The sequence below is a fragment of the Heterodontus francisci genome, chromosome 3 (genome assembly GCF_036365525.1).
Source record: "Heterodontus francisci isolate sHetFra1 chromosome 3, sHetFra1.hap1, whole genome shotgun sequence".
In the NCBI taxonomy this organism is placed as follows: domain Eukaryota; kingdom Metazoa; phylum Chordata; class Chondrichthyes; order Heterodontiformes; family Heterodontidae; genus Heterodontus; species Heterodontus francisci.
In genome coordinates this window covers 97,608,245-97,633,779 of record NC_090373.1, presented here as the reverse complement: position 1 = coordinate 97,633,779, position 25,535 = coordinate 97,608,245, and positions in this window count along the sequence as shown.

The window sequence follows — 25,535 nt, the reverse complement described above, 5'->3', positions numbered from 1 at the left end:
GAAAGATGGGAGAAGGTGCAAATGGAGCATAAATGCCAGCATCGACTGGTTGGTCCGAATGGCCTGTTTCTGTGCTGTATGTCTTATGTAATCCTATGTATGTACACATAGACATCACACACATGCACACATACATACACACACAGACATACACACATATGCGCACACACATATATATAGACACACAACACACACATATACATGACACACACACACATACACCACAGGCACACACAGTAACCACACACACATTTACACGTGTGCACACATATCTCACACACATAGAGCCATAGAGTTATACAGCACAGAAACAGGCCCTTCGTCCCATTGTGTTTGTGCTGGCCATCAAGCACCTAACTATTCTAATCCCATTTTCCAGCACTTGGCCCATAGCCTTGGATGCTATGGTGTTTCAAGTGCTCATCTAAATACTTCTTAAATGTTGTGAGGGTTCCTGCCTCTACCACATCTTCAGGCAGTGCGTTCCAGATTCCAACCACCCTCTGGGTGAAAAAATGTTTCTTCAAATCCCCTCTAAACCTCCTGCACCTTACCTTAAATCTATGCCCCCTGGTTATTGACCCCTCCGCTAAGGGAAAACGTTTCTTCCTATCTAACCTATCAATGCCCCTCAGAATTTTGTATACCTCAATCATATCTTCCCTCAACCTTCTCTGCTCAAAGGAAAACAACCCTAGTCTTTTCAGTCTCTCTTCATAGCTGAAATGCTCCAGCCCAGGCAACATGCTGGTGAATCTCCTCTGCACCCTCTCCGGTGCAATCACATCCTTCCTATAATGTGGTGCCCGGAACTGTACACAGTACTCCAGCTGTGGCCTAACTAACGTTTTCACAGCTCTATCATAACTTCCCTGCTGTTATATTCTATGCCACGGCTAATAAAGGCAAGTATCCCATATGCTTTCCTAACCACCTTGTCTACCTGTGCTGCTGCCTTCAGTGATTTATGGACAAGTACACCAAGGTCCCTCTGACCCTCTACTTCCTAGGGTCCTACCATCCATTGTATATTTCCTTGCCTTGTTAGTCCTCCAAAAATGCATCACCTCACATTTCTCAGGATTAAATTCCATTTGCCACAGCTCTGCCCATCTTACCAGCCCATCTATATCGTTCTGTAATCTAAGGCTTTCTTCCTCACTATTTAAGACACCACCTATTTATCATGTCATCTGCAAACTTACTGATCATACCTCCTATATTCACGTCTAAATCATTATTGTACACTACAAACAGCAAGGGTCCAAGCACCGATCCCTGCGGTACACCACTGGTCACAGGCTTCCACTTGCAAAAACAACCATCGACCATTACCCTCTGCCTCCTGCCACATGTACATACACAAACACACAGTGCAAACATATAGACCACACATGCACACAGACATACAAACATCACAGGTACACACCACTGATACACATACCACCCATACGTACACCAAACATAGGCATACATGACACACAAACATACACCAGACACACACATAAACGTACACATACACACACATTTACACACAAACACACATACATTACCCCACATCTGCTGCTACCTGTTTCAGTTTTGACTGAATGATGAACTAGCTGATGTGGTATACGTCATTGGAATGAAATTACAATATTTGATTTCAATGCATCAATAAACTTAAATTAAAAAGTGTTTATACTTTTGCTAAAATAGGAAAGTGAATGTATACAAATGCATTAACACATTCATTACTAATTTTGCACATCATTTTGATTAAACTGATAATGAAAATGGAAATGGAACAGAGATTCACTGTAACCATTTAGAAGAAACAAATGCTCTCTGCTTAATTTTTCTTTAAAAACTGTACTGTGTAACAGCAATGCTTATAGTACGGATGATGTGCATACCTTTTACATATCAGAAAAGGAAAATTATGAAATCTTCAACTATTAATATAATCATACTTCAGTTCACTTTGTGTATATTTTTAAGAAAATTTAAATATGTATAACATAACACTTAGTAAACTTCATGGGTCTGAAACAATCTGGACACTCACCACAAGTACTCCTGTCATCATCAGTGCCTGTCTCATTAAACTCATTAATTGTTTATATAGTATGGCATGGGTCTTTCTTTGAAACAAACTGTTCTTGAATCAGATCTTAGTCACAGCTACTGTAAGATTGGGACTTAAAGCAAACCAAGCAATTAAGGTTCTCCACTCAAGGGAGAAACAACAGGCTCAACATCCAGGACTGGTCATGAGAGAACACCCTCTTCTATTTATGAACAACACACTGTTAGCCCTTCGCAAATATTTAGTTACAGCAAGTAGATTGTCATTGTTGCCTATACTATGAATTGCTCTGTACAAATGGCTTTTTCACAATGCCCTTTACATTGAAAATGCCAATTAAACATAAGGCTAATGGCAAACAATATCAATGAATGGGTTGTTAAGGGAACGAATGTTCTGACAATAATTGCTTTGGCCCAGCATTAAATGCCAATATTAATATCTTTTTTGGCATATGTGTTTAACTGAAAGCTAGATTTCGTAATCCCAGATTGTAATTTACTTTACTTGCTTATAAAATACTTTATTTTTATTAAATTTTGCTGTTTTGAAATAAAAACAAACAGAGTATAATGCCATTAATATGAACATGTTGTAAAAATAGCAATTATATAGAGCAGATAAAGGGTAATAAAATGTGTCACTTTACTTTCACCTACTTAGGCAATAGGGTTCATAGGTCTATTGTTACCTCCCTCTCAACCAGAATATTTGTCCAATTCTGAGGCATAAACTGCTAACTTGTACATTGATACGTGAAGTTCAGTTTCCACTTTGAGCATTCCAAATAATACGGGGAAGGGAATGCCATTCCAAGAGTTCATGCTGTTTCAACCTCTTCTGAAATACTATTCTTGTCATTGACTGCCATTTCAGTTGTCAGAGTTGGATGATTGGATGCTGATAGGTAATTCCCAATTTTAATATTGAAAATCCGAGTTTAAGTTTTGCTTATTCAGTCACAAACATACAGGACAGGATTTTGAGTTTGTGTTGGAACCCCGATGTCGGAGGTCAAATGGGGGTCCCGACCCCACACTGTGTTGGGAGCAGTCACTCAGCAGTGATTTTCCCCAAATTGGCCAATTAGTGGCCAAGGGCCGTGAGCCATCCAATTAAGAATGACGGGCAGGGTTTTCGAAGCTGGATGGCCAATAGGAAGCTCTCCAGCATGGAAGGAGCTGCAGCCTGCTGTTGCAGGTAAGGGAGAGAGAGGCACTTCCATCTGCAGGCATCTTCTCAGCAACTTTTAACACTTCTAAATTTAACAATGGCCACAACAGCCAGGCTAATACCCTTCTACAGGGTAGCCAGTGGCCTGTCTGGAGTGCTGGCTCTCCTGTCTGCCACTGGGCGGTCGCCTCCAGGCAGTTGGCCCGTTCCTGATGCCATAGGGGGCCTGCAGACTGACTGGAAAATTCCAGTCAGCCTCTGATACTTGGCCTTAATTTGGCCTTTTGCCTAATTATCAACCCGCCACTTGTGGGCAAGTAACCTTTCCACCCCTGATCCTGCCTCTGGGTAAATGGTCTGGAGTGGGATGGTGCCAGCAAACCAGCACGCCAGCTGCGGCGCAAAATTGCATGGCACCTGCCTCCGTACTTGCCCCTATATTGGGGTGAAAATTCAGCCCACAATATCACCATCTCCTGTAACGCTGTGTCCGGTGCAGTGTCACAGAGTATGACGCTGGCACCTCGATCCAGTTTCTCTCCATTACAATGAAAATCCCCATGTTCAGTTTGGATACCCTAATTTAGGAAAGATGTCAAGACCATTGAGTGAGGTACGGAACAGATCTACTGAGATGATACCAAAGATGAGAGTCATGAAGATAAATTAGAATAAGGCCAACTCTTCTTGCAAGAATAGAGAAGGTTCAGTCAAAGTCTGATAGAAGTGTTCAAAAATTGTGAAGGTTTTAAATAAAGTAAATCAGGAAAATCAATTTCCACTCAGAGGCTAAATTAGCAACTAAAAATTTATCATCAAATAAATGATTGCAACATGTTAGGAGAATTATTTTTATTTGTTAAGTTACGTTAAGACAAAGAAACAGTGGTAAATGTAAAACGCATAATCGTTTTTAAACGGAAGGTAGATAAATATTTGAAAAATAATTTTTAAAATGTTATTGGGAAAGTGCAAAGGTTGAGACTCAGTTGGTTGATCTTTCAGAAAGATGGTACAAGTCACAGAATCATAGAATTGTTACAGCGCAGAAGGTGGCCATTCAGCCCATCAGCCCACCGGCTCTCCTAATGAACATTTCACCAAGTGCCACTCCCCCTTCCTCTCCCCAGAACCCTGCACAGTTTTCCTTTTCATATAACAGTCTAATTCCTTTTTGAATGCTTCAATTGAACCTGCCACCACCACACGCTCAGGCAGTGCATTCCAGATCCTCACCATTCGCTGCGTGAAAAAGTTTATCCTCATGTCACTTTTGCTTCTCTTACCAAATACTTTAAATCTGTGCCGTCTTGTTCTCAATCTTTTCATGAGTGGGAACAGTTTCTCTCTATCAACTCTGTCCAGACCCCTCATGATTTTGAATACCTCTGTCAAATCACCTCTCAGCCTTCTCTTCTCCAAGGAAAACAGTCCTAACTTCTCCCATCAATCTTCATAACTGAAATTCCTCATCCCTGGAACCATTCTTGTGAATCTTTTCTGTACTCTCTCCAATGCCCTCACGTCTTTCCTAAAGTGTGGTGCACCCTCTTTAGAATTGTACCCTTCATTCTATATTGTCTCTCCTTGTTCTTCCTATCAAAATGAATCTCTGCATTGAACTTCATCTGCCACCTATCTGCCCTTTCCATCAACTTGTCTATGTCCTTTTGAAGTTCTACACTATTCTAATCACAGTTCACAATGCTTCCAAGTTTTGTATCAGCTGCAAACTTTGAAATTGTGCCCTGCACACCAAGGATTAGGTCATTAATATAAACCTGGAAAAGCAAGGGTCCCAACACTGATCCCTTGAGAACTCCACTACAAACCTTCCTCCAGCCCAAAAAACATTAATGAACCATAACTTTTTGTTTCCTGTCACTCAGCCAATTTCGCATCCATGTCGGGATCAATGGGTCTTTTTCAGGTTGGAAAGCTGCAACTAGTGGGGTGCCCTAGATGCCTTCCTCACCTGGTCGTAACACCTTGTAAAACCACTTCTGCCAATTTTTACAATTTTATATTGCAGCACATCTCCTACCACACTTCACAAAAATGTTTGTAATAGCCCTCCTCTCAGTCCTGACAATACGAGTTGTAATAAACCTCCTGACAGTCTTTACAATTTTAGATTATAAGACCCCTCCTGCCATTCTTTACAATACAGTTTGGAACAGCCCAGTTGCCAGTCTTTACAATTTTAGATTGTAACGTCCCTCCAGCCAGTCTTTACTATAATGATTGTAACACTCCAACTGCCAGTCTTCACAAAACTGACTGTAACACCCCTCCTGCCAGACTTTGCAAGACTGATTGGAACACACCTCCTGTCAGTCTCCAGAATCCTGATTGTAACACCAATCCTTCCAGTGTTGACAATACTTATTGTAATACGCCCTTGCCAGTCTTTGCAATACTGATTATTATAACCCTGTTGCCGCTCTCTACAATTTTGATGGAAACAACTTCCTTCCAGTCTTTACAATATTGATTGCAATATCCTTCCGACCAGCCTTCACAATACTGATTGTAACACCCCTTCTACCAGTCTTCGCAACACTGAATGTAACATACCTTCTACGAGTCCTCACAATACTGATTGTAACAATCATTCTACCAGTCATCACAATATTGATCATAAAACCCCTTCCACCAGTCTTCACAATACTGATTGTAACACACCTTCTACCAGTCTTCACAATACTGATTATAAAACCCCTTCTAACAGTCTTCACAAGAATGATTATAAAACCCCTTCTACCAGTCTTCACAATACTGATTATAAAACCCCTTCTAACAGTCTTCACAACACTGATTATAAAACCCCTTCTACCAGTCTTCACAACACTGATTATAAAACCCCTTCTAACAGTCTTCACAATACTGATTATAAAACCCCTTCTACCTGTCTTCACAATACTGATTATAAAACCCCTTCTACCAGTCTTCACAATACTGATTATAAAACCCCTTCTAACAGTCTTCACAACACTGATTATAAAACCCCTTCTACCTGTCTTCACAATACTGATTATAAAACCCCTTCTACCAGTCTTCACAATACTGATTGTAACACACCTTCTACCAGTCTTCACAATACTGATTATAAAACCCCTTCTAACAGTCTTCACAAGAATGATTATAAAACCCCTTCTACCAGTCTTCACAATACTGATTATAAAACCCCTTCTAACAGTCTTCACAACACTGATTATAAAACCCCTTCTACCAGTCTTCACAACACTGATTATAAAACCCCTTCTAACAGTCTTCACAACACTGATTATAAAACCCCTTCTAACAGTCTTCACAACACTGATTATAAAACCCCTTCTACCAGTCTTCACAACACTGATTATAAAACCCCTTCTAACAGTCTTCACAACACTGATTATAAAACCCCTTCTACCTGTCTTCACAATACTGATTATAAAACCCCTTCTACCAGTCTTCACAATACTGATTATAAAACCCCTTATACCAGTCTTCACAATACTGATTATGAAACCCCTTCTAACAGTCTTCACAACACTGATTATAAAACCCCTTCTACCAGTCTTCACATTACTGATTATAAAGCCCCTTCTACCAATCTTCACAATACTGATTATAAAACCCCTTATACCAGTCTTCACAACACTGATTATAAAACCCCTTCTACCAGTCTTCACATTACTGATTATAAAGCCCCTTCTACCAATCTTCACAATACTGATTATAAAACCCCTTATACCAGTCTTCACAACGCTGATTATAAAACCCCTTCTACCAGTCTTCACTATACTGATTATAAAACCCCTTCTACCAGTCTTCACAATACTGATTATAAAACCCCTTATACCAGTCTTCACAATACTGATTATAAAACCCCTTATACCAGTCTTCACAATACTGATTATAAAACCCCTAATACCAGTCTTCACAATACTGATTATAATACCCCTTCTCCAGTCTTCACAGATTGGGGGAGAAAACGTTAGGGATGGGAGCAGATGGCCATGGATAGAGTTGAACAGCAAGGGAGCTTCCGAGGGAGCTTCCAGCCCAGGAGCCATCTTGAAAGGGGGACCCTTTAGAGTATGTTTAAACTGTTTAAATTCCCCTGGCTCTTTAAATCAGTTCATTTTAGCCCTATCTAAAAGTTAACAGTTAGTTTAGTGTATGTTATCTGGGCCCACTGCCCTCCCCCAGCCACACCTGCTCTTTGTTTTCTCAATGAAATTGATCCGGATGAAACTGACGAGCACAGCTGCCGATACTTTAATCTCCGATCCTGCTGTCTTCACAGTCCAGAGTGTCTGCAGCCACGGCATGCGGTAAGTCCATTGAGGTGAAGAAGGAGCTGCGGGACCCGAGAGAAGTCCTGTGAAAAGGTGCCCCGAACACCCAAAACATCCACGAACGGCCCCCCCGGCCGCAACTTCAAACCGCCCGCGGGAGATGGCTCGGAGAGCATCTGCAGCGCACTGTCGGCAATGCTGCATGTCTTTATTTAAACCACTGCAAAAAAAAAAACCCTTAGCAAATGTAATCACCTCTAAGTCTGCCAAATGATGCTTCACCTCCCGAAGGACGTGGATGAGCTTTCCGGACGTCGATGGTGGGCACTGAGGAAATGGCTTATTACCTGCACCAGATTCCACCCCCCCTCCCCCCCCCCTTTACCCCCCTTCCACCCCCCGCCCACCCCCGTCCCCTTCCCTGCTCCACCCTCTCAGCTCACCCCCTCACAACCCCGTCCCAGCCCGCCCCCCCCTCGCACCATCTTCACCCCGCACCCCCTTCCCCTGCACCCCCCCCCCCACCCCCTCCCCCTCCCTCTACCCCTCCCCCTTGCATCCCCTCCTCCCACCGGCACCATCCTACACCTGTGTAGGGGCCCCAACAACCCCACTGCCTTGTGGGCGTCTCGGGAGAGACCAAGGCTAAGGGAGTAAACCCTAACAGAAAATCCGGAGCGGAACCCCGTAGGCGGTCATGTGTCACCTTTGGCATGTTTCCGGCAGTTCCTGCAGCCATACTGGTGCCAAACGTCGTGTCCTGCACTCCTTTGGACCCCACCAGAAAGGCAGAGAGGGGGGTTTTGACGACTGGGCAACTCTCAACCTCCATAAATTTGCCCAGGCATGCGCCATGGAGAGGTCACTCCACTGACCACCTCCAGGCGTGTATCCATTGTCTCTCGAGATAAGGAGGCCCAAAAGAAAAGAAGTCTTCACAACAATGATTCTAAAACCCCTTCTACCAGTCTTCACAACACTGATTGTAAGAAACCTTCTACCATTCTTCACAACACTGACTATAAAACCCCTTCTACCAGTCTTCACAATACAGATCATAAAACCCCTTCTACCAGTCTTCACAATACTGATTATTAAACTCCCTCTAACCAGTCTTCACATTACTGATTATAAAACCCCTTCTACCAATCTTCACAATACTGATTATAAAACCCCTTATAGCAGTCTTCACAATACTGATTATAAAACCCCTTATACCAGTCTTCACAATACTGATTATAAAACCCCTTCCAACAGTCTTCACAATACTGATTATAAAACCCCTTCTACCAGTCTTCACAACACTGATTGTAAAACCCCTTCTACCAGTCTTCACAATACTGATTATAAAACCCCTTCTACCAGTCTTCACAATACTGATTATAAAACCCCTTATACCAGTCTTCACAATACTGATTATAAAACCACTTATAACAGTCTTCACAACACTGATTGTAAAACCCCTTCTACCAGTCTTCACAACGCTGATTATAAAACCCCTTCTACCAGTCTTCACAATACTGATTATAAAACCCCTTCTACCAGTCTTCACAACACTGACTATAAAACCCCTTCTACCAGTCTTCACAATACAGATCATAAAACCCCTTCTACCAGTCTTCACAATACTGATTATTAAACTCCCTCTAACCAGTCTTCACATTACTGATTATAAAACCCCTTCTACCAATCTTCACAATACTGATTATAAAACCCCTTATAGCAGTCTTCACAATACTGATTATAAAACCCCTTATACCAGTCTTCACAATACTGATTATAAAACCCCTTCCAACAGTCTTCACAATACTGATTATAAAACCCCTTCTACCAGTCTTCACAACACTGATTGTAAAACCCCTTCTACCAGTCTTCACAATACTGATTATAAAACCCCTTCTACCAGTCTTCACAATACAGATCATAAAACCCCTTCTACCAGTCTTCACAATACTGATTATTAAACTCCCTCTAACCAGTCTTCACATTACTGATTATAAAACCCCTTCTACCAATCTTCACAATACTGATTATAAAACCCCTTATAGCAGTCTTCACAATACTGATTATAAAACCCCTTATACCAGTCTTCACAATACTGATTATAAAACCCCTTCCAACAGTCTTCACAATACTGATTATAAAACCCCTTCTACCAGTCTTCACAACACTGATTGTAAAACCCCTTCTACCAGTCTTCACAATACTGATTATAAAACCCCTTCTACCAGTCTTCACAATACTGATTATAAAACCCCTTATACCAGTCTTCACAATACTGATTATAAAACCACTTATAACAGTCTTCACAACACTGATTGTAAAACCCCTTCTACCAGTCTTCACAACGCTGATTATAAAACCCCTTCTACCAGTCTTCACAATACTGATTATAAAACCCCTTCTACCAGTCTTCACAACACTGACTATAAAACCCCTTCTACCAGTCTTCACAATACAGATCATAAAACCCCTTCTACCAGTCTTCACAATACTGATTATTAAACTCCCTCTAACCAGTCTTCACATTACTGATTATAAAACCCCTTCTACCAATCTTCACAATACTGATTATAAAACCCCTTATAGCAGTCTTCACAATACTGATTATAAAACCCCTTATACCAGTCTTCACAATACTGATTATAAAACCCCTTCCAACAGTCTTCACAATACTGATTATAAAACCCCTTCTACCAGTCTTCACAACACTGATTGTAAAACCCCTTCTACCAGTCTTCACAATACTGATTATAAAACCCCTTCTACCAGTCTTCACAATACTGATTATAAAACCCCTTATACCAGTCTTCACAATACTGATTATAAAACCACTTATAACAGTCTTCACAACACTGATTGTAAAACCCCTTCTACCAGTCTTCACAACGCTGATTATAAAACCCCTTCTACCAGTCTTCACAATACTGATTATAAAACCCCTTCTACCAGTCTTCACAAGAATGATTATAAAACCCCTTCTACCAGTCTTCACAATACTGATTATAAAACCCCTTCTAACAGTCTTCACAACACTGATTATAAAACCCCTTCTACCAGTCTTCACAACACTGATTATAAAACCCCTTCTAACAGTCTTCACAACACTGATTATAAAACCCCTTCTAACAGTCTTCACAACACTGATTATAAAACCCCTTCTACCAGTCTTCACAACACTGATTATAAAACCCCTTCTAACAGTCTTCACAACACTGATTATAAAACCCCTTCTACCTGTCTTCACAATACTGATTATAAAACCCCTTCTACCAGTCTTCACAATACTGATTATAAAACCCCTTATACCAGTCTTCACAATACTGATTATGAAACCCCTTCTAACAGTCTTCACAACACTGATTATAAAACCCCTTCTACCAGTCTTCACATTACTGATTATAAAGCCCCTTCTACCAATCTTCACAATACTGATTATAAAACCCCTTATACCAGTCTTCACAACACTGATTATAAAACCCCTTCTACCAGTCTTCACAACACTGATTATAAAACCCCTTCTAACAGTCTTCACAACACTGATTATAAAACCCCTTCTACCTGTCTTCACAATACTGATTATAAAACCCCTTCTACCAGTCTTCACAATACTGATTATAAAACCCCTTATACCAGTCTTCACAATACTGATTATGAAACCCCTTCTAACAGTCTTCACAACGCTGATTATAAAACCCCTTCTACCAGTCTTCACAATACTGATTATAAAACCCCTTCTACCAGTCTTCACAACACTGACTATAAAACCCCTTCTACCAGTCTTCACAATACAGATCATAAAACCCCTTCTACCAGTCTTCACAATACTGATTATTAAACTCCCTCTAACCAGTCTTCACATTACTGATTATAAAACCCCTTCTACCAATCTTCACAATACTGATTATAAAACCCCTTATAGCAGTCTTCACAATACTGATTATAAAACCCCTTATACCAGTCTTCACAATACTGATTATAAAACCCCTTCCAACAGTCTTCACAATACTGATTATAAAACCCCTTCTACCAGTCTTCACAACACTGATTGTAAAACCCCTTCTACCAGTCTTCACAATACTGATTATAAAACCCCTTCTACCAGTCTTCACAATACAGATCATAAAACCCCTTCTACCAGTCTTCACAATACTGATTATTAAACTCCCTCTAACCAGTCTTCACATTACTGATTATAAAACCCCTTCTACCAATCTTCACAATACTGATTATAAAACCCCTTATAGCAGTCTTCACAATACTGATTATAAAACCCCTTATACCAGTCTTCACAATACTGATTATAAAACCCCTTCCAACAGTCTTCACAATACTGATTATAAAACCCCTTCTACCAGTCTTCACAACACTGATTGTAAAACCCCTTCTACCAGTCTTCACAATACTGATTATAAAACCCCTTCTACCAGTCTTCACAATACTGATTATAAAACCCCTTATACCAGTCTTCACAATACTGATTATAAAACCACTTATAACAGTCTTCACAACACTGATTGTAAAACCCCTTCTACCAGTCTTCACAACGCTGATTATAAAACCCCTTCTACCAGTCTTCACAATACTGATTATAAAACCCCTTCTACCAGTCTTCACAACACTGACTATAAAACCCCTTCTACCAGTCTTCACAATACAGATCATAAAACCCCTTCTACCAGTCTTCACAATACTGATTATTAAACTCCCTCTAACCAGTCTTCACATTACTGATTATAAAACCCCTTCTACCAATCTTCACAATACTGATTATAAAACCCCTTATAGCAGTCTTCACAATACTGATTATAAAACCCCTTATACCAGTCTTCACAATACTGATTATAAAACCCCTTCCAACAGTCTTCACAATACTGATTATAAAACCCCTTCTACCAGTCTTCACAACACTGATTGTAAAACCCCTTCTACCAGTCTTCACAATACTGATTATAAAACCCCTTCTACCAGTCTTCACAATACTGATTATAAAACCCCTTATACCAGTCTTCACAATACTGATTATAAAACCACTTATAACAGTCTTCACAACACTGATTGTAAAACCCCTTCTACCAGTCTTCACAACGCTGATTATAAAACCCCTTCTACCAGTCTTCACAATACTGATTATAAAACCCCTTCTACCTGTCTTCACAAGAATGATTATAAAACCCCTTCTACCAGTCTTCACAATACTGATTATAAAACCCCTTCTAACAGTCTTCACAACACTGATTATAAAACCCCTTCTACCAGTCTTCACAACACTGATTATAAAACCCCTTCTAACAGTCTTCACAACACTGATTATAAAACCCCTTCTAACAGTCTTCACAACACTGATTATAAAACCCCTTCTACCAGTCTTCACAACACTGATTATAAAACCCCTTCTAACAGTCTTCACAACACTGATTATAAAACCCCTTCTACCTGTCTTCACAATACTGATTATAAAACCCCTTCTACCAGTCTTCACAATACTGATTATAAAACCCCTTATACCAGTCTTCACAATACTGATTATGAAACCCCTTCTAACAGTCTTCACAACACTGATTATAAAACCCCTTCTACCAGTCTTCACATTACTGATTATAAAGCCCCTTCTACCAATCTTCACAATACTGATTATAAAACCCCTTATACCAGTCTTCACAACACTGATTATAAAACCCCTTCTACCAGTCTTCACATTACTGATTATAAAGCCCCTTCTACCAATCTTCACAATACTGATTATAAAACCCCTTATACCAGTCTTCACAACGCTGATTATAAAACCCCTTCTACCAGTCTTCACTATACTGATTATAAAACCCCTTCTACCAGTCTTCACAATACTGATTATAAAACCCCTTATACCAGTCTTCACAATACTGATTATAAAACCCCTTATACCAGTCTTCACAATACTGATTATAAAACCCCTAATACCAGTCTTCACAATACTGATTATAATACCCCTTCTCCAGTCTTCACAGATTGGGGGAGAAAACGTTAGGGATGGGAGCAGATGGCCATGGATAGAGTTGAACAGCAAGGGAGCTTCCGAGGGAGCTTCCAGCCCAGGAGCCATCTTGAAAGGGGGACCCTTTAGAGTATGTTTAAACTGTTTAAATTCCCCTGGCTCTTTAAATCAGTTCATTTTAGCCCTATCTAAAAGTTAACAGTTAGTTTAGTGTATGTTATCTGGGCCCACTGCCCTCCCCCAGCCACACCTGCTCTTTGTTTTCTCAATGAAATTGATCCGGATGAAACTGACGAGCACAGCTGCCGATACTTTAATCTCCGATCCTGCTGTCTTCACAGTCCAGAGTGTCTGCAGCCACGGCATGCGGTAAGTCCATTGAGGTGAAGAAGGAGCTGCGGGACCCGAGAGAAGTCCTGTGAAAAGGTGCCCCGAACACCCAAAACATCCACGAACGGCCCCCCCGGCCGCAACTTCAAAGCGCCCGCGGGAGATGGCTCGGAGAGCATCTGCAGCGCACTGTCGGCAATGCTGCATGTCTTTATTTAAACCACTGCAAAAAAAAAAACCCTTAGCAAATGTAATCACCTCTAAGTCTGCCAAATGATGCTTCACCTCCCGAAGGACGTGGATGAGCTTTCCGGACGTCGATGGTGGGCACTGAGGAAATGGCTTATTACCTGCACCAGATTCCACCCCCCCTCCCCCCCCCCTTTACCCCCCTTCCACCCCCCGCCCACCCCCGTCCCCTTCCCTGCTCCACCCTCTCAGCTCACCCCCTCACAACCCCGTCCCAGCCCGCCCCCCCCTCGCACCATCTTCACCCCGCACCCCCTTCCCCTGCACCCCCCCCCCACCCCCTCCCCCTCCCTCTACCCCTCCCCCTTGCATCCCCTCCTCCCACCGGCACCATCCTACACCTGTGTAGGGGCCCCAACAACCCCACTGCCTTGTGGGCGTCTCGGGAGAGACCAAGGCTAAGGGAGTAAACCCTAACAGAAAATCCGGAGCGGAACCCCGTAGGCGGTCATGTGTCACCTTTGGCATGTTTCCGGCAGTTCCTGCAGCCATACTGGTGCCAAACGTCGTGTCCTGCACTCCTTTGGACCCCACCAGAAAGGCAGAGAGGGGGGTTTTGACGACTGGGCAACTCTCAACCTCCATAAATTTGCCCAGGCATGCGCCATGGAGAGGTCACTCCACTGACCACCTCCAGGCGTGTATCCATTGTCTCTCGAGATAAGGAGGCCCAAAAGAAAAGAAGTCTTCACAACAATGATTCTAAAACCCCTTCTACCAGTCTTCACAACACTGATTGTAAGAAACCTTCTACCATTCTTCACAACACTGACTATAAAACCCCTTCTACCAGTCTTCACAATACAGATCATAAAACCCCTTCTACCAGTCTTCACAATACTGATTATTAAACTCCCTCTAACCAGTCTTCACATTACTGATTATAAAACCCCTTCTACCAATCTTCACAATACTGATTATAAAACCCCTTATAGCAGTCTTCACAATACTGATTATAAAACCCCTTATACCAGTCTTCACAATACTGATTATAAAACCCCTTCCAACAGTCTTCACAATACTGATTATAAAACCCCTTCTACCAGTCTTCACAACACTGATTGTAAAACCCCTTCTACCAGTCTTCACAATACTGATTATAAAACCCCTTCTACCAGTCTTCACAATACTGATTATAAAACCCCTTATACCAGTCTTCACAATACTGATTATAAAACCACTTATAACAGTCTTCACAACACTGATTGTAAAACCCCTTCTACCAGTCTTCACAACGCTGATTATAAAACCCCTTCTACCAGTCTTCACAATACTGATTATAAAACCCCTTCTACCAGTCTTCACAACACTGACTATAAAACCCCTTCTACCAGTCTTCACAATACAGATCATAAAACCCCTTCTACCAGTCTTCACAATACTGATTATTAAACTCCCTCTAACCAGTCTTCACATTACTGATTATAAAACCCCTTCTACCAATCTTCACAATACTGATTATAAAACCCCTTATAGCAGTCTTCACAATACTGATTATAAAACCCCTTATACCAGTCTTCACAATACTGATTATAAAACCCCTTCCAACAGTCTTCACAATACTGATTATAAAACCCCTTCTACCAGTCTTCACAACACTGATTGTAAAACCCCTTCTACCAGTCTTCACAATACTGATTATAAAACCCCTTCTACCAGTCTTCACAATACAGATCATAAAACCCCTTCTACCAGTCTTCACAATACTGATTATTAAACTCCCTCTAACCAGTCTTCACATTACTGATTATAAAACCCCTTCTACCAATCTTCACAATACTGATTATAAAACCCCTTATAGCAGTCTTCACAATACTGATTATAAAACCCCTTATACCAGTCTTCACAATACTGATTATAAAACCCCTTCCAACAGTCTTCACAATACTGATTATAAAACCCCTTCTACCAGTCTTCACAACACTGATTGTAAAACCCCTTCTACCAGTCTTCACAATACTGATTATAAAACCCCTTCTACCAGTCTTCACAATACTGATTATAAAACCCCTTATACCAGTCTTCACAATACTGATTATAAAACCACTTATAACAGTCTTCACAACACTGATTGTAAAACCCCTTCTACCAGTCTTCACAACGCTGATTATAAAACCCCTTCTACCAGTCTTCACAATACTGATTATAAAACCCCTTCTACCAGTCTTCACAACACTGACTATAAAACCCCTTCTACCAGTCTTCACAATACAGATCATAAAACCCCTTCTACCAGTCTTCACAATACTGATTATTAAACTCCCTCTAACCAGTCTTCACATTACTGATTATAAAACCCCTTCTACCAATCTTCACAATACTGATTATAAAACCCCTTATAGCAGTCTTCACAATACTGATTATAAAACCCCTTATACCAGTCTTCACAATACTGATTATAAAACCCCTTCCAACAGTCTTCACAATACTGATTATAAAACCCCTTCTACCAGTCTTCACAACACTGATTGTAAAACCCCTTCTACCAGTCTTCACAATACTGATTATAAAACCCCTTCTACCAGTCTTCACAATACTGATTATAAAACCCCTTATACCAGTCTTCACAATACTGATTATAAAACCACTTATAACAGTCTTCACAACACTGATTGTAAAACCCCTTCTACCAGTCTTCACAACGCTGATTATAAAACCCCTTCTACCAGTCTTCACAATACTGATTATAAAACCCCTTCTACCAGTCTTCACAATACTGATTATAAAACCCCTTCTACCAGTCTTCACAATACTGATTATAAAACCCCTTATACCAGTCTTCACAATACTGATTATAAAACCCCTTCTCCAGTCTTCACAACAATGATTCTAAAACCCCTTCTACCAGTCTTCACAATACTGATTATAAAACCCCTTCTACCAGTCTTCACAATACTGATTATAAAACCCCTTATACCAGTCTTCACAATACTGATTATAAAACCCCTAATACCAGTCTTCACAATACTGATTATAAAACCCCTTCTCCAGTCTTCACAACAATGATTCTAAAACCCCTTCTACCAGTCTTCACAATACTGATTATAAAACCCCTTCTCCAGTCTTCACAACAATGATTCTAAAACCCCTTCTACCAGTCTTCACAATACAGATCATAAAACCCCTTCTACCAGGCTTCACAATACTGATTGTAACAACCCTTCTATCAGTCTTCACAACACAGATAATAAAACCCCTTCCACGAGTCTTCACAAAACTGATTGCAACACACCTTCTACAAGTCTTCACAATACTGATTATAAAACCCCTTCTACCAGTCTTCACAATACTGATTATAAAACCCCTTCTACCAGTCTTCACCATACTGATTATAAAAACCCTTTCACCAGTCTTCACAATACTGATTATAAAACCCCTTCTAACAGTCTTCACAACACTTATTATAAAACCCCTTCTACCAGTCTTCACAACAATGATTATAAAACCCCTTCTACCAGTCTTCACAATACTGATTAAACAACCCTTCCACCAGTCTTCGCAATACTGATTATAACAACCCCTTCTACCCGTCTTCACAATACTGATTATAACAACCCTTCTACCAGTCTTCACAAAACTGATTATAAAACCCCTTCTACCCGTCTTCACAATACTGATTGTAACAACCCTTCTAACAGTCTTCACAACACTGATTATAAAACCCCTTCTTCCCGTCTTCACAGCTCTGATTATAAAACCCCTTCTACCAGTCTTCACAACAATGATTACAAAAACCCCTTCTTCCAGTCTTCACAACACTGATTATAACAACCCTTCTACCAGTGCTCACAATACTGATTATAAAACCCCTTCTACCAGTCTTCACAATACTGATTATAAAACCACTTATAACAGTCTTCACAACGCTGATTACAAAACCCCTTCTACCAGTCTTCACAACACTGATTATAAAACCCCTTCTAACAGTCTTCACAACACTGATTATAAAACCCCTTCTACCAGTCTTCACAACACTGATTATAAAACCCCTTCTACCAGGCTTCACAACACTTATTGTAACAAACCTTCTACAAATCTTCACAATACTGATTATAAAACCCCTTCTACCAGTCTTCACAATACAGATCATAAAACCCCTTCTACCAGGCTTCACAACACTTATTGTAACAAACCTTCTACAAATCTTCACAATACTGATTATAAAAACCCTTCTACCAGTCTTCACCATACTGATTATAAAAACCCTTATACCAGTCTTCACAATACTGATTATAAAACCCCTTCTACCAGTCTTCACCAGACTGATTATAAAAACCCTTATACCAGTCTTCACAACACTTATTTTAAAACCCCTTCTACCAGTCTTCACAATACTGATTATAAAACCCCTTCTACCAGTCTTCACAACAATGATTATAAAACCCCTTCTAACAGTCTTCACAAAACTGATTATAAAACCCCATCTACCAGTCTTCACAATACTGATTATAAAACCCCTTCTAACAGTCTTCACAACACTGATAATAAAACCGCTTCTACCAGTCTTCACAATACTGATAAGAAAACCCCTTCTTCCAGTCTTCACAATACTGATTATAAAACCCCTTACACCAGTCTTCACAATACTGATTATAAAACCCCTAATACCAGTCTTCACAATACTGATTATAAAACCCCTTCTCCAGTCTTCACAACACTGACTATAAAACCGCTTCTACCAGTCTTCACAATACAGATCATAAAACCCCTTCTACCAGGCTTCACAATACTGATTATAAAACCCCTTCGACCAGTCTTCACAATACTGATTATAAAACCCCTTCTACCAGTCTTCACAATACTGATTATAAAACCCCTTCGACCAGTCTTCACAATACTGATTATAAAACCCCTTCTACCAGTCTTCACAATACTGATTATAAAACCCCTTCTACCAGTCTTCACAATACTGATTATAAAACCCCTTCTACCAGTCTTCACAATACTGATTATAAAACCCCTTCGACCAGTCTTCACAATACTGATTATAAAACCCCTTCTACCAGTCTTCACAATACTGATTATAAAACCCCTTCGACCAGTCTTCACAATACTGATTATAAAACCCCTTCTAACAGTCTTCACAACACTGATAATAAAACCGCTTCTACCAGTCTTCACAATACTGATAAGAAAACCCCTTCTTCCAGTCTTCACAATACTGATTATAAAACCCCTTATACCAGTCTTCACAATACTGATTATAGAACCTCTTCTACCAGTCTTCACAACACTGATTAAACAACCATTCTACCAGTCTTCGCAATACTGATTATAAAACCCCTTCTACCCGTCTTCACAATACTGATTGTAACAACCCCTTCTACCAGTCTTCACAATACTGATTATAAAACCCCTTCGACCAGTCTTCACAATACTGATTATAAAACCCCTTCTAACAGTCTTCACAACACTGATAATAAAACCGCTTCTACCAGTCTTCACAATACTGATAAGAAAACCCTTTCTTCCAGTCTTCACAATACTGATTATAAAACCCCTTACACCAGTCTTCACAATTCTGATTATAAAACCCCTTATACCAGTCTTCACAATACTGATTATAGAACCTCTTCTACCAGTCTTCACAACACTGATTAAACAACCATTCCACCAGTCTTCACAACACTGATTATAAAACCCCTTCTTCCCGTCTTCACAGCTCTGATTATAAAACCCCTTCTACCAGTCTTCACAACAATGATTACAAAAACCCCTTCTTCCAGTCTTCACAACACTGATTATAACAACCCTTCTACCAGTGCTCACAATACTGATTATAAAACCCCTTCTACCAGTCTTCACAACGCTGATTATAAAACACCTTCTACCAGTCTTCACAATACTGATTATAAAACCCCTTCTACCAGTCTTCACAACACTGATCATAAAACCCCTTCTACCAGTCTTCACAACGCTGATTATAAAACCCCTTCTACCAGTCTTCACAATACTGATTATAAAACCCCTTCTAACAGTCTTCACAACACTGATCATAAAACCCCTTCTACCAGTCTTCACAATACTGATTATAAAACCCCTTCTACCAGTCTTCACAACACTGATTATAAAACCCCTTATACCAGTCTTCACAATACTGATTATAAAACCCCTAATATCAGTCTTCACAATACTGATTATGAAACCCCTAATATCAGTCTTCACAATACTGATTATGAAACCCCTTCTCCAGTCTTCACAACAATGATTCTAAAACCCCTTCTACCTGTCTTCACAATACAGATCATAAAACCCCTTCTACCAGGCTTCACAATACTGATTGTAACAACCCTTCTATCAGTCTTCACAACACAGATAATAAAACCCCTTCCACGAGTCTTCACAAAACTGATTGCAACACACCTTCTACAAGTCTTCACAATACTGATTATAAAACCCCTTCTACCAGTCTTCACCATACTGATTATAAAAACCCTTATACCAGTCTTCACAATACTGATTCTTAAACCCCTTCTAACAGTCTTCACAACACTTATTTTAAAACCCCTTCTACCAGTCTTCACAATACTGATTATAAAACCCCATCTACCAGTCTTCACAATACTGATTCTAAAACCCCTTCTAACAGTCTTCACAACACTGATAATAAAACCGCTTCTACCAGTCTTCACAATACTGATAAGAAAACCCCTTCTTCCAGTCTTCACAATACTGATTATAAAACCCCTTACACCAGTCTTCACAATTCTGATTATAAAACCCCTTGTACCAGTCTTCACAATACTGATTATAAAACCCCTAATACCAGTCTTCACAAGACTGATTATAAAACCCCTTCTCCAGTCTTCACAACAATGATTCTAAAACCCCTTCTACCAGTCTTCACAATACTGATTATAAAACCCCTTCGACCAGTCTTCACAACACTGACTATAAAACCCCTTCTACCAGTCTTCACAATACTGATTATAAAACCCCTTCTACCAGTCTTCACAATACTGATTATAAAACCCATTCTAACAGTCTTCACAACACTGATTATAAAACCCCTTCTAACAGTCTTCACAACACTGATAATAAAACCGCTTCTACCAGTCTTCACAATACTGATAAGAAAACCCCTTCTTCCAGTTTTCACAATACTGATTATAAAACCCCTTACACCAGTCTTCACAATACTGATTATAAAACCCCTTATACCAATCTTCACAATACTGATTATAGAACCTCTTCTACCAGTCTTCACAACACTGATTAAACAACCCTTCTACCAGTCTTCGCAATACTGATTATAAAACCCCTTCTACCCGTCTTCACAATACTGATTATAACAACCCCTTCTACCCGTCTTCACAAAACTGATTATAACAACCCTTCTACCAGTCTTCGCAATACTGATTATAAAACCCCTTCTACCCGTCTTCACAATACTGATTATAACAACCCCTTCTACCCGTCTTCACAATACTGATTATAACAACCCTTCTACCAGTCTTCACAAAACTGATTATAAAACCCCTGCTACCCGTCTTCACAACACTGATTGTAACAAACCTTCTACCATTCTTCACAACACTGACTATAAAACCCCTTCTACCAGTCTTCACAATACAGATCATAAAACCCCTTCTACCAGGCTTCACAATACTGATTGTAACAACCCTTCTATCAGTCTTCACAACACTGACTGTAAAACCCCTTCTATCAGTCTTCACAATACTGATTATAAAACCCCTTCTACCAGTCTTCACAATACTGATTATAAAACCCCTTCTAACAGTCTTCACAACACTGATAATAAAACCGCTTCTACCAGTCTTCACAATACTGATTATAAAACCCCTTACACCAGTCTTCACAATTCTGATTATAAAACCCCTTATACCAATCTTCACAATACTGATTATAGAACCTCTTCTACCAGTCTTCACAATACTGATTAAACAACCCTTCTACCAGTCTTCGCAATACTGATTATAAAACCCCTTCTACCCGTCTTCACAAAACTGATTATAACAACCCTTCTACCAGTCTTCACAAAACTGATTATAAAACCCCTTCTACCCGTCTTCACAATACTGATTGTAACAACCCTTCTACCAGTCTTCACAACACTGATTATAAAACCCCTTCTTCCCGTCTACACAGCTCTGATTATAAAACCCCTTCTACCAGTCTTCACAACAATGATTACAAAAACCCCTTCTTCCAGTCTTCACAACACTGATTATAACAACCCTTCTACCAGTGCTCACAATACTGATTATAAAACCCCTTCTACCAGTCTTCACAACACTGATTATCAAACCCCTTCTACCAGTCTTCACAAAACTGATTATAAAACCCCTTCTACCAGTCTTCACAATACTGATTATAAAACCCCTTCTACCAGTCTTCACAAAACTGATTAAAAAACCCCCTTCTCCCATTCTTCACAAAACTAATTATCAAAACCCTTCTACCAGTCTTCACAACAATGATTAAAAAACCCCTTCTACCAGTCTTCACAATACTGATTATAAAACCCCTTCTACCAGTCTTCACAATACTGATTATAAAACCCCTTATACCAGTCTTCACAATACTGATTATGAAACCCCTTCTAACAGTCTTCACAACACTGATTATAAAACCCCTTCTACCAGTCTTCACATTACTGATTATAAAGCCCCTTCTACCAATCTTCACAATACTGATTATAAAACCCCTTATACCAGTCTTCACAATACTGATTATGAAACCCCTTCTAACAGTCTTCACAACGCTGATTATAAAACCCCTTCTACCCGTCTTCACAATACTGATTGTAACAACCCTTCTACCAGTCTTCACAACACTGATTATAAAACCCCTTCTTCCCGTCTACACAGCTCTGATTATAAAACCCCTTCTACCAGTCTTCACAACAATGATTACAAAAACCCCTTCTTCCAGTCTTCACAACACTGATTATAACAACCCTTCTACCAGTGCTCACAATACTGATTATAAAACCCCTTCTACCAGTCTTCACAACACTGATTATCAACCCCTTCTACCAGTCTTCACAAAACTGATGATAAAACCCCTTCTACCAGTCTTCACAATACTGATTATAAAACCCCTTCTACCAGTCTTCACAAAACTGATTAAAAAACCCCCTTCTCCCATTCTTCACAAAACTAATTATCAAAACCCTTCTACCAGTCTTCACAACAATGATTAAAAAACCCCTTCTACCAGTCTTCACAATACTGATTATAAAACCCCTTCTACCAGTCTTCACAATACTGATTATAAAACCCCTTATACCAGTCTTCACAATACTGATTATGAAACCCCTTCTAACAGTCTTCACAACACTGATTATAAAACCCCTTCTACCAGTCTTCGCATTACTGATTATAAAGCCCCTTCTACCAATCTTCACAATACTGATTATAAAACCCCTTATACCAGTCTTCACAATACTGATTATGAAACCCCTTCTAACAGTCTTCACAATACTGATGATAAAACCCATTCTAACAGTCTTCACAACACTGATTATAAAACCCTTTCTACCAGTCTTCACAATACTGATTATAAAGCCCCTTCTACCAATCTTCACAATACTGATTATAAAACCCCTTATACCAGTCTTCACAATACTGATTATGAAACCCCTTCTAACAGTCTTCACAATACTGATTATAAAACCCATTCTAACAGTCTTCACAACACTGATTATAAAACCCTTTCTACCAGTCTTCACATTACTGATTATAAAGCCCCTTCTACCAATCTTCACAATACTGATTATAAAACCCCTTATACCAGTCTTCACAATACTGATTATGAAACCCCTTCTAACAGTCTTCACAATACTGATTATAAAACCCATTCTAACAGTCTTCACAACGCTGATTATAAAACCCCTTCTACCAGTCTTCACAATACTGATTATAAAACCCATTCTAACAGTCTTCACAACACTGATTATAAAACCCTTTCTACCAGTCTTCACAATACTGATTATAAAACCCCTAATACCAGTCTTCACAATACTGATTGTAACAACCCTTCTGCCAGTCTTCACAACACAGATTATAAAACCCCTTCTACCAGTCTTCACAATACTGATTATAAAACCCATTCTAACAGTCTTCACAACACTGATTATAAAACCCTTTCTACCAGTCTTCACAATACTGATTATAAAACCCCTTATACCAGTCTTCACAATACTGATTATAAAACCCCTAATACCAGTCTTCACAATACTGATTGTAACAACCCTTCTGCCAGTCTTCACAACACAGATTATAAAACCCCTTCTGCCAGTCTTCACAACACAGATTATAAAACCCCTAATACCAGTCTTCACAATACTGATTATGAAACCCCTTCTCCAGTCTTCACAACAATGATTCTAAAACCCCTTCTACCAGTCTTCACAATACAGATCATAAAACCCCTTCTACCAGGCTTCACAATACTGATTGTAACAACCCTTCTATCAGTCTTCACAACACAGATAATAAAACCCCTTCCACGAGTCTTCACAAAACTGATTGCAACAAACCTTCTACAAGTCTTCACAATACTGATTATAAAACCCCTTCTACCAGTCTTCACCATACTGATGATAAAAACCCTTATACCAGTCTTCACAATACTGATTATAAAACCCCTTCTAACAGTCTTCACCACACTTATTTTAAAACCCCTTCTACCAGTCTTCACAATACTGATTATAAAACCCCTTCTACCAGTCTTCACAACAATGATTATAAAACCCCTTCTAACAGTCTTCACAAAACTGATTATAAAACCCCATCTACCAGTCTTCACAATACTGATTATAAAACCGCTTCTACCAGTCTTCACAATACTGATAAGAAAACCCCTTCTTCCAGTCTTCACAATACTGATTATAAAACCCCTTACACCAGTCTTCACAATTCTGATTATAAAACCCCTAATACCAGTCTTCACAATACTGATTATCAAACCCCTTCTCCAGTCTTCACAACAATGATTCTAAAACCCCTTCTACCAGTCTTCACAATACAGATCATAAAATCCCTTCTACCAGGCTTCACAACACTGATTGTATCAAACCTTCTACCATTCTTCACAACACTGACTATAAAACCCCTTCTACCAGTCTTCACTATACAGATTATAAAACCCCTTCTACCAGTCTTCACAATACTGATTATAAAACCCCTTCTACCAGTCTTCACAATACTGATAATAAAACCCCTTCTTCCAGTCTTCACAATACTGATTATAAAACCCCTTACACCAGTCTTCACAATTCTGATTATAAAACCCCTTATACCAGTCTTCACAATACTGATTATAGAACCTCTTCTACCAGTCTTCACAACACTGATTAAACAACCATTCTACCAGTCTTCGCAATACTGATTATAAAACCCCTTCTTCCCGTCTTCACAGCTCTGATTATAAAACCCCTTCTACCCGTCTTCACAATACTGATTGTAACAACCCTTCTACCAGTCTTCACAAC